Below are 16,652 nucleotides of genomic sequence, written 5' to 3'. Positions count from 1 at the left end.
TATTTTTTTGTGTTTTTGTGTTTTTGCTTTTGTAATGTTGCTTTTGTATTTTGGCAATATTGGAAAACGAATAAAAATTATTTGGGAAAAAAGAATGATCTCTCTCTTCCCAGAATGCAGACACATGCATACATAGAAATTCGCCCATCTCCACATTCTTCCCAATCCATTTCAATGGAATGGGAAGCCATTATTTCACAGATCTGATTCCTCCATTGAAGTGAATGGGAAACCCATGCACAGGAGGAATTTGTTTTTACTGGGGCACTCACTGAGCACTTTAGCACACCAATTATGTTTATAAACTGTGATTCTACTGCCTATATCTGGATGAATAGACATTGTGCACTTAATCCTATTGATCTCGCCTCTATTATGGCTGGATTGGGCCATAAAGAAACATTTGTGAAATGTATATCCTAAAATAGGATTATTATTTTTCCAACCTTTTTGTGTGATCTGGTTCCTCTCTTCATTACTTTTGAAAAGGTTCACTGGCAAAGTCAGAGCAGGTTTGAGTCTGAACAGCCTCTAATGATTATAGTGATGGGAAGAAACACTTTCCTTGTAGTCTGACCTGTAGAATAAATGGTAGTGTATCCTGTAAACATGCTTTAGATCTCCTTTTGTCTGTATCACATTTTTTTTCTATTGAGTGTTATACTGTCTGCTTTTCTCCCCCCCCCCCAGCTTACCTATTTTATTGTGCTCATTTAGAGGGAAGAAAAACAGTTTGTCTCCCTGAAAGGCAAAGAACATTGACTGGAAAACTACTTTTAGAGCTAAAATACCATTCTAATATACGGCAACTAAAGTTCTCCAATTGAATGCTGCAAAAGCCACTAACAATATGAAATATTCTATGAGAGGAGAGAGGGCCTTTCCCCCTCTTTCTCCCCTAAACTTTCTACCCTAGAGCCTTTTGTGAAATTTGAATGTAGAATATTGCACGTAAGAATGTATTTAATTTCAGTAAGTCAGATAAGAACCAGTGCTCTTATAACTCCAGCTTTTGATTGTAATGACTCTCTCATTAATCTAACGTACTCCAGTTTTATTGCACTTCATTAACCCCCTCCCTTCTATCTTCACTGATCACTTTAAAATCATAACTTGGAAAATGGGGCGTCTTTAGCCACAGTAGCACATCTGGGCTATTTTGACGTGTTTTCATTCCTTGTTTAATTCTGTTCTTTTTGATTTTCAAACCACCAGTTGCCCAAACCCTGATATGCTTTATGGTGTCCATAACTAATTTCTGTCTTGCAGTTCTGGATGGCAGCTTAGTGACAGAAGGTTTTTCAAACACGTTATTTAATTTTAAAAAAATTAACTAGAGCTGGCTATAAACCATTAATTATGGTTGCTAACCCCCACCCCCCACCCCTCCAAATTGGCTATTACTTTAGGTAATGGCTGATATGTTACACTTTCAACCAATTTCAGCAAATAATGTTGCAGGAAGTGTTTTTTAATTCATTACGCAATTCAACTTTAGTGCCAACCATATACAACAAACCTTGTGTAGTTGTTTGAGATTACACAGACCTTAAAATGTTGCATTGTCTGAATTGGAAATCTACTTCAAAGAATAGAACTAATTGATTTCTATCTTGTTAGTGTTCTGAAACGTGTGGTCTGGTTCTAAGAATTTTTGCACCAACAAATAAAATATTGTAGTGAGAAGCCTCAGCAGCAGCATGAAATTGCAAAAGTAGACTTCATTGGTTTTGCATGCATGTTGTCCTGTGCAAATTCAAATAGGAGATTAAGCAAGCATTCCTGGATTTTCTGTGGGTTCTTGCAATATGCATATTAAAAAATAATATTGTCATCTGAGCCTGGACTTGTGATTTGTTTCCTTTAAACAAAGCCCAAGCCCTTATCAGGAAAATATCCAGTTATCCTGAAACAGCCTGGGTTCAAACAAATTCAAAAGATAGTGATATGGGCATTTGTTAGTGTTTAAATACTTCACAAACATCAGTTGATTCAGGTTGGATTTTGAAGCATATATAGTTCTCCATAAAAGTGCATGAGAAGCAGTAGTTTAACAAGAGTAAGATTTCCATCATGTTTGTTGTTTGGGCTCCTTTGAGTTATGTTTTGCACGTAATGCATTCAGTTCATCACCTTCTAAGCCATGCCATATTAAGCATAACAGAGACCTGTAATTTTTACCAAAAGAATCTTTAAAAAGATCTGCCAGCACAAATTGCTCACTATTAATTTAGCTAAGCACTTTAGAACTATTATCAAAAATATATAGCTCCTTTGCATTTCACATCTTTATATTTATGTAATGCATAACTGTGACTATATATTTTGCATTGATAATTAACAGCAAAATTATTATGCCCATACATTTTAAACACACCTTCTTCAGATAAAACTATAAACTGAAAATCACTGGAAATGGCGACATTAAATCTGATTTACCCTTAAGGTTTTCATTTTAAATCAATAATATAGTGAGCAAGTATAATAACAGCTAGACAACTTTCACCAAATTAATATATTGAAAAAGAGTCACGGCTGAAGTATGTGGGAGGGAGCAAGACTTAAGTTTTGGTTTTATTACCAGGTTCTTTCTAATCTGCTATAGGAAAACAAGCCAGATAATACTGAAAACTAGTACTGGCTTCATGCAGTATTCAGCTCAGCCGTGTCACCTCAAGCAAGCCCTTGCATAGCTAATCTGCCAGACAGGCAACCAACAAGGAAAATTATCTATCTCAGTATTAGTTTAGATTTTATCCCAGCTACATATATAACTAATTCTAAATAAATTTCATAGCAACTCAAAGCAAGGATGGGCAACATAAGGCTGTTAAGCCATATCTGTCCACCAAGTCTTATTTTGTCATAGGAAAGTTATTTCCTGTCCCGTCCCCCCCGGAAAAAACCAACTGGCAATGATGTATTTGCTATAGACTAGAAGCATGAGGTTACGGTAGCGGGGGGGGGGAGTTTGAGCCAGTAAATAAGACCTGTGTTGCTTCTTCTTGTCCTGAAGTTGATAACATTGTTAAATGTGAATTGGTGTACCGTAATCCATAGAAAACTTTGTGGTATCTAATGGTGACTTTCCTGGCAGCAGGGATTTTCTGTGATCTCTCTGTGATTTGGTCATCTCCTCCCCACAATGCAGCACCCTACATTCTCTTTAAATCTGCTCTGTAGGAATGGGGAAGATTTAGGGGAGCATGGGATGCTGCAGTGGAAAGGGAGACAAGCAAGAACTTGCCTCCATCCCTGTTCCACTCTCTTCCTTCCATTGGCTTTTAACATTGAATATCATCCCTTATATTTAAGGATACAGTAGTTGCATTGGATCAAACTTAATGGTATCACAAAGTGCAGCTGTAAAACTGCTGCAAGAAATGTACCAACCTCAGCATTTAACTTTCAATGTGTGTGAGAGAAACACCTGTACAACTCTCTTTTTTCTTTGTTTGGTCAAAGCAAAGCTATTTATGGACTATATGACTGCTTAAAACACACACAGAAAGCTTATTTGGCCTTCATAATGTAACATATGCTATCTTCTATTTTTTTTTAACAAAACACCTTTTTTAAATGTTGTGAAGGAAAATAAAGTAGTATCTTTAAAATAAATTAAACTGCAATAGAGGGGAACCCTGACATGGATTCTGCCAGCTTAATTCCTTCAGGTAAAACAACGATGGAATTATTTAATAAATAATAGTTAACTGGTAATCAACAATCAGCAATTCTGTCCCCAGCCCCAGCAATATTTTCTGTTCACCTTCTGTTAAAGGGCAAACAAAATGTGTTTTGGTGGTATTTTTTTGCAGGACTTAACATTGTAAGGGAAACTCTAAAGTTCTGATCAAAACAAATCGCACAAACTCAATATAATATACTGTTTTATAGTATAGGCATACATAATTTTATTTGTATGCTGCTTCCCTCAGTTCAAACCATGCTCAGGGTGCTTTACAACTTGAACAAATTCATAATTACTGCACAACATAACAAAAGTAGTCAGATGTGCCGGGTATAAATAATAAAATTATTATTAAATTATTATAAACAATTATGTATTTTTTTAAATACACAAGCATGTATTTTAAGATACACAAAGTTTTTTAAAATACACAAACCAAACAATGACATATTGCAGTGAGGCAAAAGCACCTGAGAGTGTGAAGTAGAGCCAGTATGGAGGTGTGGCTTATGTAGAGTCCCGAGACCAGGATATAGAGGTCTGAAGGACCACATTCAGTCTCTGGTCCTGTGGTTTCCCATTCCTGAATCCTGGCCTATAGCAATTGTCTGTCATTCCACAAGGTGGTGGAAGGGAGGTGGTTCACTTGCGAGCATCTCCAGAGTGCATACATGATTCCCAAAATCATTACTTTAAAAATCTGATAAACTCCTCTACCGTGTTTCTCCGAAAATAAGACACCGTCTTATATTTATTTCTCCTAAAAAATCCCCACAGTGGCTTACTTTCAGGGGATGTCTTTTTTTTTTTATGCGTCCAGCCTCGCCTCTTCCTTGGGGCCCTCCAGAACTGCGCCTATCACTATGTCTTATTTTCGGGGTATGGCTTATATTGCGCAAATGCTTAGAAATCCTGCTATGGCTTATTTTATGGGTATGTCTTATTTTAGGAGAAACGGTAGATCTCACAAACCATGGAAACCTCTGTTTTCTATACTGTACTGTATATGCCCTACAGCCTTGTCACAAGATCACTGAGTGGATTTTGCCCTAGCCTTTACTTTTCTTCATATCTACTGTATGTGTAGCTTTATTTAGACTTGAACCAAGTCTTTGCAACACCCAGTGCTTTTTTCTTTTTTAAAAAAAATGTTTAGTGATACTCTCATTTTCCCACTCCTATTGAAATACTGCCCCTCAATGAGGCCAAACTTAGAGTCACAAAATGTTTAGGGGTATGTGTCCGCCTGCGTCTCCCCAGGAAAAAAAGCACTTGCAACACCAATATGTGCATTAATTTAGCATCCATAGATGTTAAGTAGTTTGGCATTGTATAAATGTAAATGTATGAGGGAAAGCACAGAAAAGTAATATCTATTTACCAACCATGTTTTTATGTGGGCCATTTCATACATCCAGCTAGCTTATGATCCTGGTAGTTTGGTGTTGACGTTAAGACTCCTGTCGGGAATGTTTACATGAATTAGTACCATGACATCAATCAGTTGGATTAGTTGATTTAAAATCATTTCATAAACTAAAACGATTCCCCCAAATAATTGGGGAACAGAGTTTTGATCAATTATTTTAAATATAGGTACTTAACAGAAATGCAAGTGGTATGGATTATTTTACAGGTACTTCCTCAAACACTGCATAGTTAAAATATGAAATTTGCTACCACAAGATACTACTATGTCCACAGGATGGCTTAACAAGTGGTTAAAGCTCACGGGGATTACAAAATCTCACGGAGGATAAGACTAACAATGACCGGTAGTCATTATAGCTATATGCGCTATGTGCTCTGAATACCAGCTGCCAGGGAGCATGAGTGGAAGATAGCAGTTTCTGTCATTCCTTGCTTGTGTGCTTCCCTCAGCATCTGGTTAACCATTGTGAGAACGTAAGATGGTCCTTTGGCCTGACCCAGCGGAGCTTTTCTTATCTTCATCTAAAATCAAAGAAAATACATTTCCATCAGTGCAGCTATTTTATTCACTGGCAATTTTATGTAGATTTAATTAATCAATAAAATTCATACAATTAATCGACTAAGGTGTCTTTATCACTGCTGGAAAGGACTTTATTACCACTGTGAGTGTAATAGCTGTTGCAGAACTTTGGGGATTGTTTCCATAACTGAATGGATCCCCACATTAGGCTTTTACTCACTTGAGAGGCCTTGATAATCAGAGCTGCTATTCTGCTACTGGCATTAACTCTTTCAATTCCATGATAGTTATTAGCAACTCTAGACATGTAAAATAACTGCTTGATAGGTTTTTATGTGACCTACAAGGAAAATAAAATCGTGCTTATGCCAGTGACCATGTCTTCTTAATGTGTGGTGATAATTGTGTAGTAATAGCCTTTCCTTAATAGCTGGTATAGCTTTTCCGAATCTCTTGTTTTAAAATTCTGGTCACTATAGGAAGAAACTTAGCAACAGGAATAGGTATAGTCGGTGGTGTTTTCATGGTGTACTAGAAGGAAAATTGTATTAATTCTACTAACATCAGTAAAAAGATTGAGGTTTTCTTATTTCCTCTAACTTTTGTGTATTTACTTTTTTTAAAAAAGATAGTAAGATATTGAAGAATTGTTTTATAGTTTCAAGCTTTTGTATGCAACTGTGCTATGCTTATCTACCAATACCAACATAAATTAGTATGCAACTCTATTATAGTCTTGAAGTTGAATATTCCCAGTATGTTGATATGTAGCACTTGCATAGAGGGGTTTTAGATTTTGCTTTCACTTTTTCTTCTTTGGGATTGGAGAGAATTGAATGTGAGGAGAAGAGAGTTTATATCTGAAATTGAATTATTATGGTAGCATGTCATGTCTGAATCAGTGTCCCTTAAGTCTTAGAGCTCTTGCCTGCTGCTCACGTTTTCCCATCAGCTACCTGTTGTTGTTGTTTGTTGTTTAGTCGTTTAGTCATGTCCGACTCTTCGTGACCCCATGGACCATAGCACGCCAGGCACTTCTGTCTTCCACTGCCTCCCGCAGTTTGGTCAAACGCATGTCCGTAGCTTCAAGAACACTGTCCAACCATCTAGTCCTCTGTTGTCCCCTTCTCCTAGTGCCCTCCATCTTTCCCAACATCAAGGTCTTTTCCAAGGATTCTTCTCTTCTCATGAGGTGGCCAAAGTATTGGAGCCTCAGCTTCACGATCTGTCCTTCCAGTGAACACTCAGGGCTGATTTCCTTAAGAATGGATAGGTTTGATCTTCTTGCAGTCCATGGGACTCTCAAGAGTCTCCTCCAGCACCATAATTCAAAAGCATCAATTCTTCGGCGATCAGCCTTCTTTATGGTCCAGCTCTCACTTCCATACATCACTACATCAGCTACCTAACTATGTGAAAATTACAATAAGATTGTCCTTCATATTGACCACTGTTAGAAACAGAATGTTGGACTAGGTAGACTTGTGGTTTGATCCAGTAGGGCTTGTCAGTCCTTTCTAGGAATGTAGGCTATACACAAAGCCTTGAAAACTGCTGCAGATGTATACATGTATAGACATACAGAATGTTGGCCGTCATGGAAACTTCCTTCCATGATCCCAAAACACATTGGTTTGTGCCATACTTGTATGGTAGTTTCCTAGGCATGTCTACATCTAGGCCAGGTGTTACACCTTTGGCCTGCCCAGGCCCGGCTCTAGGTGCAGTTCCGGTGGCGCAAGGTGCCGGCCTGGCGGGGGGGGGGGCGCTGCGCGGCGAAGCCATGCTGTGAGGGCGGGGGCGCTGGAGCGATCTCAGCGCCAGGGCGCCCGACCTGCTTGAGATGGCCCTGGGCCTGCCAGATTGTACTACAAGCCCCATCAGCCCCAGCATTCATGGCCAATGACCAAGGATGCTGGAATTTGTAGTTCAGCAACAACTGGGGGGGACAAAGTTACCCACACCTGTCTTTTGACATCATCAGGAACTTCCAGCAGTCTGAAGGCCTTTTAAACCTTTTATGAGCTCTAGATTGAAGTCCACATACTGCATGCATACTCTTACATGGGACCCAAAAAGAACCCCCAAATTAGGAGGTTGATCTCAGTTCAGCCCAAATTGATCTAATCACTCATTTTCAAATGTTCAGTGGTATAACAATGATGATTGCCAATTGTAGTACAGTTTTACTTGGCAAGAACAACATTTCTTTCCCAATAATGTGAGTAGCCTAAAATTATCATCATCAATGAGAATGCTAATGAAACCTTATTTTTCTTGTAATTTTAAACTGTAAAGCAGGTCTTTGGGGCATAATAAGATGATAACACACATTATCTGCTTTAATAAGTAATGTACAGAATAAAAATAGTGTCTGATAATAATGTATTTTGATATCTTTTAGTGGATTCCCCCTCCCTCCCCCCAGTGAAATGTTATTGCCTACGGTAGTCTCAAACACAGATGAAGCCAGGGCTCAGTTGATAAACAGGAGGGCTTCCTCTTTTATACTACTGTGTATTGTCTAACATAGGGTTATTTTGTTGACTAATTGCCAGCGAATTTTTATTTATGCTTTTTAATTAACCATTACATTTTAAATACCTCACATAAATTTGCAATCTACTCTGGGAGGGGGTTACTGCTTCAACTTATAATGTTTTAGCATGGAGAGACATGACAATATTATAATTCATCAGAGCCCTGCACCCCATTTTTTTAATGCTGCTCTCCTCACCATTTTTTATCACTTTTGCAAAAGGGATGCCTTGCTTAAGCCTCCTTTGCATTATGACTGGCTTTAACATAGCATACTTCTCTCTAACAGTAAGCATTGGCAGGTTGTTCCCTGATGTCTCATAGAATAACATATTGTGGCTAAGGACTGTTTAACCCTTATATATTTTTATGGCTAATAATGAAAGCACTTCAGAACACACTCACGTTTAATTCCTGTGTATTATTTGAGCAACGAATAAAATACTTAGGCTGCAATCCTGTACTCGCTTTCCTGGGAATAAGCTCCATTGAACTTAATGAGACTTATTTCTGATCAGACATGTATAGGATTATGCTGTCAATAAACTTTCAGTTGGGTCAATTATCCTCTGTCCCAATTCCAACTCTTTGACACAAGTTATTTGTGCTTATTTCTTTTAAACTTTTAATATTGGTGAACTTGCTTCCACCTTATTTCCACCAATATTGAAATACCAAAGGTCCAACCAGGGCAGGTTGATTACACACTTGTTACCTGTAATTCAATACAGCAGCACCCTGTTTACAGCGTCCAGATTTCCTGTGCTGTCAGTTAGAGCAATCAGCACAAAAACCAGGAGCTTTTGGAACTAAATAAACAATGAGAAAAAACATTCGGGGCTGCCAATAACCCTTCACAGGTAATTTAACAGCCTTTGACTACAAGGCATCAGTTGTTGTAGATGTCTGCCGAGTATGAAATCTGACATTCTGCCTTGCCATGTTCTGCCAATAGGAAAGTACGTAATCTCTTGCTGAGGTTCACTGGAGCTCCTTTAGTGCATTCTGCTTTCACATTGAACCTAAGTGGTTTTATTATGACAGACATCGGCACTTGCATTCTGTCACAGGTGCATAGCTGCCAAGTTTTCCCTTTTTCTCGCGAGGAAGCCTATTCAGCATAAGGGGAAATCCCTTAAAAAAAGGGATAACTTGGCAGCTATGCACAGGTGTGTCATGTAGTCTCTCAAGTTATTTAAAATTTGGTGATGACCTAAATTGGTGTATTTTCCCCGCCTGTGTTAATTTTTTTCTTTACATTTTTTAAAAGAATCACCTATTTCTATCTTGGCAATCCCAAATTGCTTTTGTTTTTTGTTCTTGAATTGTTCCTGAAAGGTTTAACCAGGGGGAAATGAGGGTCAGTTCATCTGCACAAGTGATAACTTACAAAAGCAGCTATGATGCAGCAGTTACTGTTGCTTTTCAAGTCTGTATCTTTATTCATAGTAATTCCATATGCACTTTAAAATGTCCCCAGCATGTTTGGGGCAAAATGGCCCCTTCTTAAGATTAGTCTTTAAAAATGAGAAAACTTTCTGTGCTTGCTCTTGCCTCAAAATAAATATGGGGCAGCTATAAGAATAGACTCTATATTATTTAGAGAGACTTCATTTTTTGAGGTTTGGGACAGATCCTGGATGGCAGATTTTAATTTTACAGTGTCTTTTTAAGGAGGGTTTGGGTTCTCAGTCATGGCTTCTTCATCCCAGAATTCTGTGTGTGCTAACTGATATATGCAGCACATGAGAGCCGCTTAGTCAGCCAGTGGTCCCCATCTCAGAACTGAGTCCACAAGTTGACTTCATAGCTACATGATGATGTCATTGTTTCCCCCTCACTACCACCCCCTTAGCCCCTGTTCTGTGTAATGACTTGCATGATTAAGAGTTCTAGAGAACCTGAAAGTTTTCCATACTTTTGTGACATTTTGGTTGGCCCCAAGAAGGGTATTGCTCAACTCTGTATTTTGGAGGGTTTTTTTTTCTTCCTCCTATTTATATATTGGAAAACTATTTCCACAACTACATTCTCAAATAGATTGCCCTTGTGGTTTTGTGGTATGACTTTTATATAGTGGAATTATTAGCGTTATTTTCAGAAGTCTTTGTGCTTACGCATCTTTTCTTTTAACTGATTCGCATTCAGATACATTTGACAACTTTGCTGATTTTCTACAGTAACTGGTTTTGTGGTTTTTTTTTAAATTTAAGCCTGTGTATATGAATTAAAGCAGACAAGAAACATCTGTGAGGATAAGAGTGTAGAGATGCAAATCCATCTAGGGGAGCATCAGGTACATTCATGTCTTATTTTAGCAGTCATGTGGCATTGTGATAGAAGAAGGGAACTGCACCATCTATAAATAATCTGGAGCAGTTTCTACAGTATTTCAGTAATCAGCCCAGTAGCTGTAGCATATACAAAGGAAATATCGATACAAATCAGTAAACTAATCTATCATCTAGGGATACTTTTTAGCTGTGTGCTCAAACACCACAAAGACATCATTTAATAAGACAGAATAGTAAATGACTTTCCTTTTTATCCCATGTTATTTACACCCTATAAACTTTTTTTAAAACAAATCCCTTTTTATAAAATATGTGCACACATCCTTGTAAATTCCCCTGTATAAATTCCATAGCATTCTGGACACTTTGAGATTTCTTGCCCCAATCCTGGAAAGAGCAGGTTTGGGCGTGAAAAGGAAGCTTGAAATAAAAAGAAGTAGACTAGATGTTGGAGCTCTGTGTGTGCATTAGAGATTCCAAGCTCAAAAATGTTGCTGGATGAGGATACCACAATGTGTTTTCTATCCATTTCTTAGCTAGACATAAAGGAGGGGTGAAGCCCCTGCAATTTCAGCAGCATGCAGTAGCGCATTGCTCATTCACATTAAACCATAGTTTAACTGTGGTTTAATGTGACATATGAACCAGAATATAGAGTGCTATTTGGATAAAACTACTGCTGTTCACTATTTGCTTGCAATGCTTTCTCCTACAAAGCTGCAAGTACTTGTTAAGAAGAAACCAAGAACTGTTTGTGGTTTCTTTTTGGATAGTGTACATTTATGATTTACTACTTCAGTCAGTTTATAAAAGATCTAGATGTTTATTTATATAAAGTATTTATACTGTTCCATTCTACCAAATCTTGCTTTCCAAACCAAACACCAATAAAAAAAATCTATTTCAATAAAACAAGAAACCAATCCAGTAGCCAAGGACAATAAAAAATAAACAAACAAACCACAAACTAAGTACCAGTCCAGTGTTACCAAAAGCTTGGACAAATAAATGTTTTCGTTGACTGCTAAAAATTAACAATGTAAACATGACAAATATAGTAAAAGTGAGCTTTCCTTTCCTTCTTCCTTCCTTCCTTTCTTTCTCTCTCTCTCTCTCTTGGTTAGAAGTAAGTATTTCTAAGACTGGATGCCACACTGAAGTTGGGGAAACACCACCAGCAAAGTCACAGCAACTGTTCTTAAGATACTAGCAGATTTTATGTAAAGTTTAGTTGCTTATTTTGTTCCAAAATAGCATACTTAAAATAGCCATCCTAAAAGTGGCCTGAAAAATCAGACTATCTTTTTACTTATGTGTGCATGTACTTTGGTGCCTAGAATTTTCATGGGTCTAACATCAGTTCCTTATTTATTAAACCATAGTTTAACAACCAGTTAGCAAACTGATGTTAAGCTACTATTCACCATTCTGTCCACTACATTGTTTAATTGTGTTTTAATCAAACAATGATATAAACTTCAAGGAAGGAATGAGGCTTGGGGAACGGCAAATAGGGAGTACACAATTCCATCACTCATTCTTCCCAGTGGCTAAACTGGGTATGGCAAGCTGGGAATTGAGCATTCAAAGTGGGCAGTTGTGATAGACGAAATTGAGCATCCAAAGTGGGCAGTTGTGATAGACGAAATTGAGCATCCAAAGTGGGCAGTTGTGATAGACGAAAGCTTAATTCACTGTTAGTACTGATTTACATAGCACTACATTATATGGCCATTTCAAAGACCACAGTCATCTTACATTAACTTATGTTTTTTAAACGAAATCATATAAATTTCCAAATGAAATTTGGCCATACCCCAAAAAGACTCCAATCTAAATCCAAGTTAGGAGACAGCAGGTGGATAAAACGAAAAATGGAGAGAAGAAAACAATGAGACAATACTGTTTAACATAATAGGCTGTGGATTTGACATGCCAGCTGCCTGGCTATCATTAGGATTTTTTTATAGGCATCACAATAAACTTTCAAGGAGCAATTTGAAGGAGGACAATCTGGTTTGCAAAATGAACCATTGATACACATTGTCATTGTCACAGTTTGGAAACCATAAGCACTGAATAGAAAGTATACAGTTAAATTAGAACATACTAAAATTAATTTTAAATCTAGAATTTAAGCCAGTCTTGCTATGTTGAACCATGTGAAGGAGAGGAGAAAGACAAGTAGCCAGTACTTGTAAACTCAGATGTAGCACGTTTGAAGAAATAACAAGTACAGGTCAAATCCTTAATATCAGACTTATTAATGCTTGGATGCAGTGATGTTTAGAATGGAAGTATATAAACTGAAGCTCAGACAAGATGGAGATTCTGATGGTAGGGGGCCCCAGCTGAGCACTGGAAAGGTGTTTTGCACATTCTGGATGGCACACAAGGACACATTTGTGTGTCTGGTAGTAGAACAGTTTAAAAAGTTATCTAAGACTGCAGCCGTTATCCCACTTAACAGAAAGGAAGCCCCATTAGGAAATACTTTTTGAGTAGACATAGGATTGCAGCCTTCCTGCCAACCTAGCAGTTCGAAAGCACGTCAAAATGCAAGTAGATAAATAGGAACCGCTACAGCGGAAAGGTAAATGGCGTTTCCATGTGCTACTCTGGTTTGCCAGAAGCGGCTTTGTCATGCTGGCCACATGACCTGGAAGCTATACACTGGCTCCCTCGGCCAATAATGCTAGATGAGCACGCAACCCCAGAGTTGGTCACGACTGGACCTAATGGTCAGGGGTCCCTTTACCTTTACCTAGGATTGCAGCCTAAGTTTGCTTTCTGTTGAGGGATGTTACTGATGTCTTGGTGCTCTGGACATGAAAGTTGAGTTCAGGTATTCTTTTTAAAATGATATTGCAGGATATGTTTTGTGTGATTCTTACAGGTCCATTGAAGAGATAGGTTCAAGTATCTGTTCTATACAGTGACCCCATGACTACTTCTATACAGATAAAAATGTCTTTAAAAATAAATACACAAATAAAATGAGTTGGGAAAATGCTTTTATCCCTGTGGTTCTGTCAGCTGATCTTATCTGAGGAAAAATTACCCCAATCAAACTGAGCTTGCTTTCCTAAGTTTTAAAGAAAAAGAAAATATGGTTGATGTTGGGTTTCAAGAGTTTAATGTCTTTTAGCACTAACATTATATGTCAGAAATTTATTTTCACATAGAACTGTGTTAGATGTTCTGTCCCTTTGCCTCCTTCTGAAATGTGAGCTTTATAAAAATTCTTTGGAAACAAAACATTGAGGCTATATTTTTCTAGATCATTTTAATGTAAGTTTAGTATCACTGTGGAGATTTCTAAGACCTCTTAGAGAAGTTTCAGAGTTAGCAGTTAACAGTTTGCCTCAAAGTACTGTTCATGATGTATTTATATAGGAGTCAGAAATATTATAGCTGTTACTATGTGAGTTGTTTCCCCCTTTTTCTGGATTCCAGTGTTCTTGAATTCCTACTTTTAAATATGTGATTTGTTTTACTGAAGCCATTAGGGTTACCAAATTCTGGCATTTGCCAGATACCCTCATATTTGTAACTGTAGTTGGAATTCTACAAAATTGTGGTAAGGTCTGCCTTTACATCCAGAGTCCCATAGGTCTCAGCTTGGATAATACAGATTAAGACACAGTTGTGCTTGTTTTATTTAATCCCCTCATTCCTCTCTCATAATTGGCCAGGCATCCCCAAACTTCGGCCCTCCAGATGTTTTAGACTACAATTCCCATCTTCCCCAACCACTGGTCCTGTTAGCTAGGGATCATGGGAGTTGTAGGCCAAAACATCTGGAGGGCCGCAGTTTGGGCAAAGTGCATAGAACGCTTCTGCAATGCGTGCCGCGTTCTTATCTTGAAAAGACGCAACCCACAACGGATGCAACATGAGGTATGACTATATATGGGCATCTTCCATACAATTTTCACAATATATGAAGTATCCTGGAAACCCTAAACCAAGTGTGTCAGTAGTCAGCTACAGACACAGCTGTAAAATGAAGAAGTTGATAAATATACAAACATCACTCTCTTCAAAAGAATAGAGTTCTGTCATATCTTCTGGGCCATGTAGGATCTTCCCAAGGATTGTGTGTGTGTGTGTGTGTGTGTGTGTGTGTGTGTAATGAAGTGCTAATTTTTCATTAGAGAGTTGCTTAAAAGACACAGACAGATGCCACATGAAACTAATGACAGCTAACAATACATGGTTATTGAGAAAACACGAGTCTCTAAAGATACCAGTATTGTTTAACTATTTTTAAGTAAAGATGTGAAGTTCATGCTAACGCTTTAAAAATATGCGTATTTTGTGGTTTAAAGAGCAGCAGATACCTGGTGTTGATAGTAGATTCTAGAATAAGATAAATGATTATAAGCCTACAAGCTTTATTTGAGTCACAACATTCTTTTTGGCAATGACACATCTGCTTTCTGTACCATAACTGTTGCAAAAACAATATAATCACCAAAAAAAATAACATTTATTGCAATCAAAATGTAAAATTTCCCAAGTACTGCGCCTTGGACTGCAGATATAGTTGATATTGACAACAAACTATTGGATAAATATTCAAAAAGGCCAACAAGATTGGCCTGCCAATTGGTAAAATAGCCAGTAGCAGTTTTTGAAGTGTGAATGTGTGAGATCTGATTTCAGCATGCACAAATGCACAAGCGAAAGGTCAGGAAATTTAGTTTGCTGCCTGTGTCTTTGTGCTGATTGCCATTATGGATGTTTCAGGTTATATGCCTCATTCAATCAAGTACACATAAATTCATTCGTAATGTGACTTCATACTATTTGTACGCAATATCTGCCTGACAAATCAGACTCTTCAGATGAAAGCCACTCTATGTAATGCTGCTGCATCCATATTAGCCATGCTCCAAGATGCCAAATGCACATGGGGGTATGTCGGCTTCCTCCTGGTGGTCCTCTGGTGCAACTAGTTGACCACTTAATGCTTTACCCAAAAAGAGAAAAACATTGTTAAAATTATTGGTCTTCGCTGAGATGGCAAAGTTAATGTGTTTACGTGGAGAAAAATCATTGTTGATATTTTCTAAAGATTGGAAACACTTTGTGGACATTTTGTGTGAAAAAGAAAATGAACCTATTATCTCTGGGTTTGAGGATTGAAGAAAATAGTAATTTATAAAAAGTGGAATATTTGAGTGTTACCTTGGAGTGGATGTTTTGAGTCTGACTTATGAAGAATCAGAAGTTCTTTTCTTCCTCCCTCTTTTTTCTTTTTCTTTTTGTTTGTGCTTTTATTTAGATTAGTTTCTATTATCTTTGAAATTCTAAAAGGATATTGCATATTAATTTTTGTATATCTTTTTTCAAACTTAATAAAATCTATTGGGAAAAGAAAAATGTATCACCAAAAAAGAGGGCAAAATAGAACACCTATTTGCATAAAATTCATTTGCACTAATTTGGAATCAAATAATTGTAGAGTTAGAAGGTACTCCAAGGGTTGTCTAGTGCAACCCCCTGCAATGCAGTAATCACAGCTAAAGAATCCTTGACAGATGGCCATCCAACCTCCATTTGAAAACCTCCAATGAGGGAGAGTCCAAATAGTTCTTTATCTCTAACTCAGACTTGGGCCACAAACTGTTCAAACTGAGGATTGTCTAGGACAGACACCCCCAAACTGCGGCCCTCCAGATGTTTTGACCTACAACTCCCATGATCCCTAGCTAACTGGACCAGTAGTGAGGGATGATGGGAATTGTAGTCCAAAACATCTGGAGGGCCAAAGTTTGGGGATGCCTGGTCTAGGAGTTTATTCTGTGAGGTAGACATCCCTGATGCAGTTCCCTCTGGGACACAAAGAGCTGCTGCTGGAAGTGTAAACATGAAAGTGTTTCATGGGCTTCTCTAGCTCCCAGCAATTGCTATCTTTTACTTACCAGTTCTGTGACTATATAATAAAAGTTGTTGCTGTATTATCTTTTACCTTGGTGGTTTGTTTTTATTTGGTTCAGCTTAGTTTTTGGGAAGTCGATCCTCTGAATGGGCTTGCTGCCATGCCAAACCAGACCTCCCTCCACATCCTTAGCATCTCTTTCTATAAATAATAATAAAAAGGAACATTTCATAATTCTGCTACAGTTCATCTTAAATTTGAGCAGACCTCTTTAGGAATGGTTTTGGT

At 37.8% G+C, this 16,652-nt stretch overlaps 1 protein-coding gene and 2 long non-coding RNA genes across 6 annotated transcripts in view; 1 reads left to right on the top strand and 2 right to left on the bottom strand.

The window, feature by feature from the left end:
- Positions 1 to 16,652, top strand: part of ZNF407 (zinc finger protein 407) — a 349,915-nt gene that overhangs the window by 258,557 nt on the left and 74,706 nt on the right. The gene's annotated exons all lie outside the window — the stretch shown is intronic.
- On the bottom strand, positions 541 to 5,608 carry LOC148684805 (uncharacterized). Its single transcript, XR_015951663.1, has 3 exons — positions 5,506 to 5,608; positions 5,077 to 5,151; positions 541 to 577 (listed from the first exon to the last, which is right to left on the bottom strand). It is a non-coding gene; the product is annotated as an uncharacterized LOC148684805 (long non-coding RNA).
- Positions 16,438 to 16,652, bottom strand: part of LOC118090244 (uncharacterized) — a 142,489-nt gene continuing 142,274 nt past the window's right edge. Inside the window, exon 6 of the long non-coding RNA XR_015951662.1 lies at positions 16,438 to 16,565. This is a non-coding gene — a long non-coding RNA (uncharacterized LOC118090244). The remainder of the gene's footprint in view (positions 16,566 to 16,652) is intronic.

Source organism: Zootoca vivipara, chromosome 8 (genome assembly GCF_965207765.1).
Source record: "Zootoca vivipara chromosome 8, rZooViv2.hap1.1, whole genome shotgun sequence".
NCBI lineage: Eukaryota > Metazoa > Chordata > Lepidosauria > Squamata > Lacertidae > Zootoca > Zootoca vivipara.
Note: the sequence above shows the minus strand (reverse complement) of the source record. Positions and strands in the feature narration are given on the sequence as shown.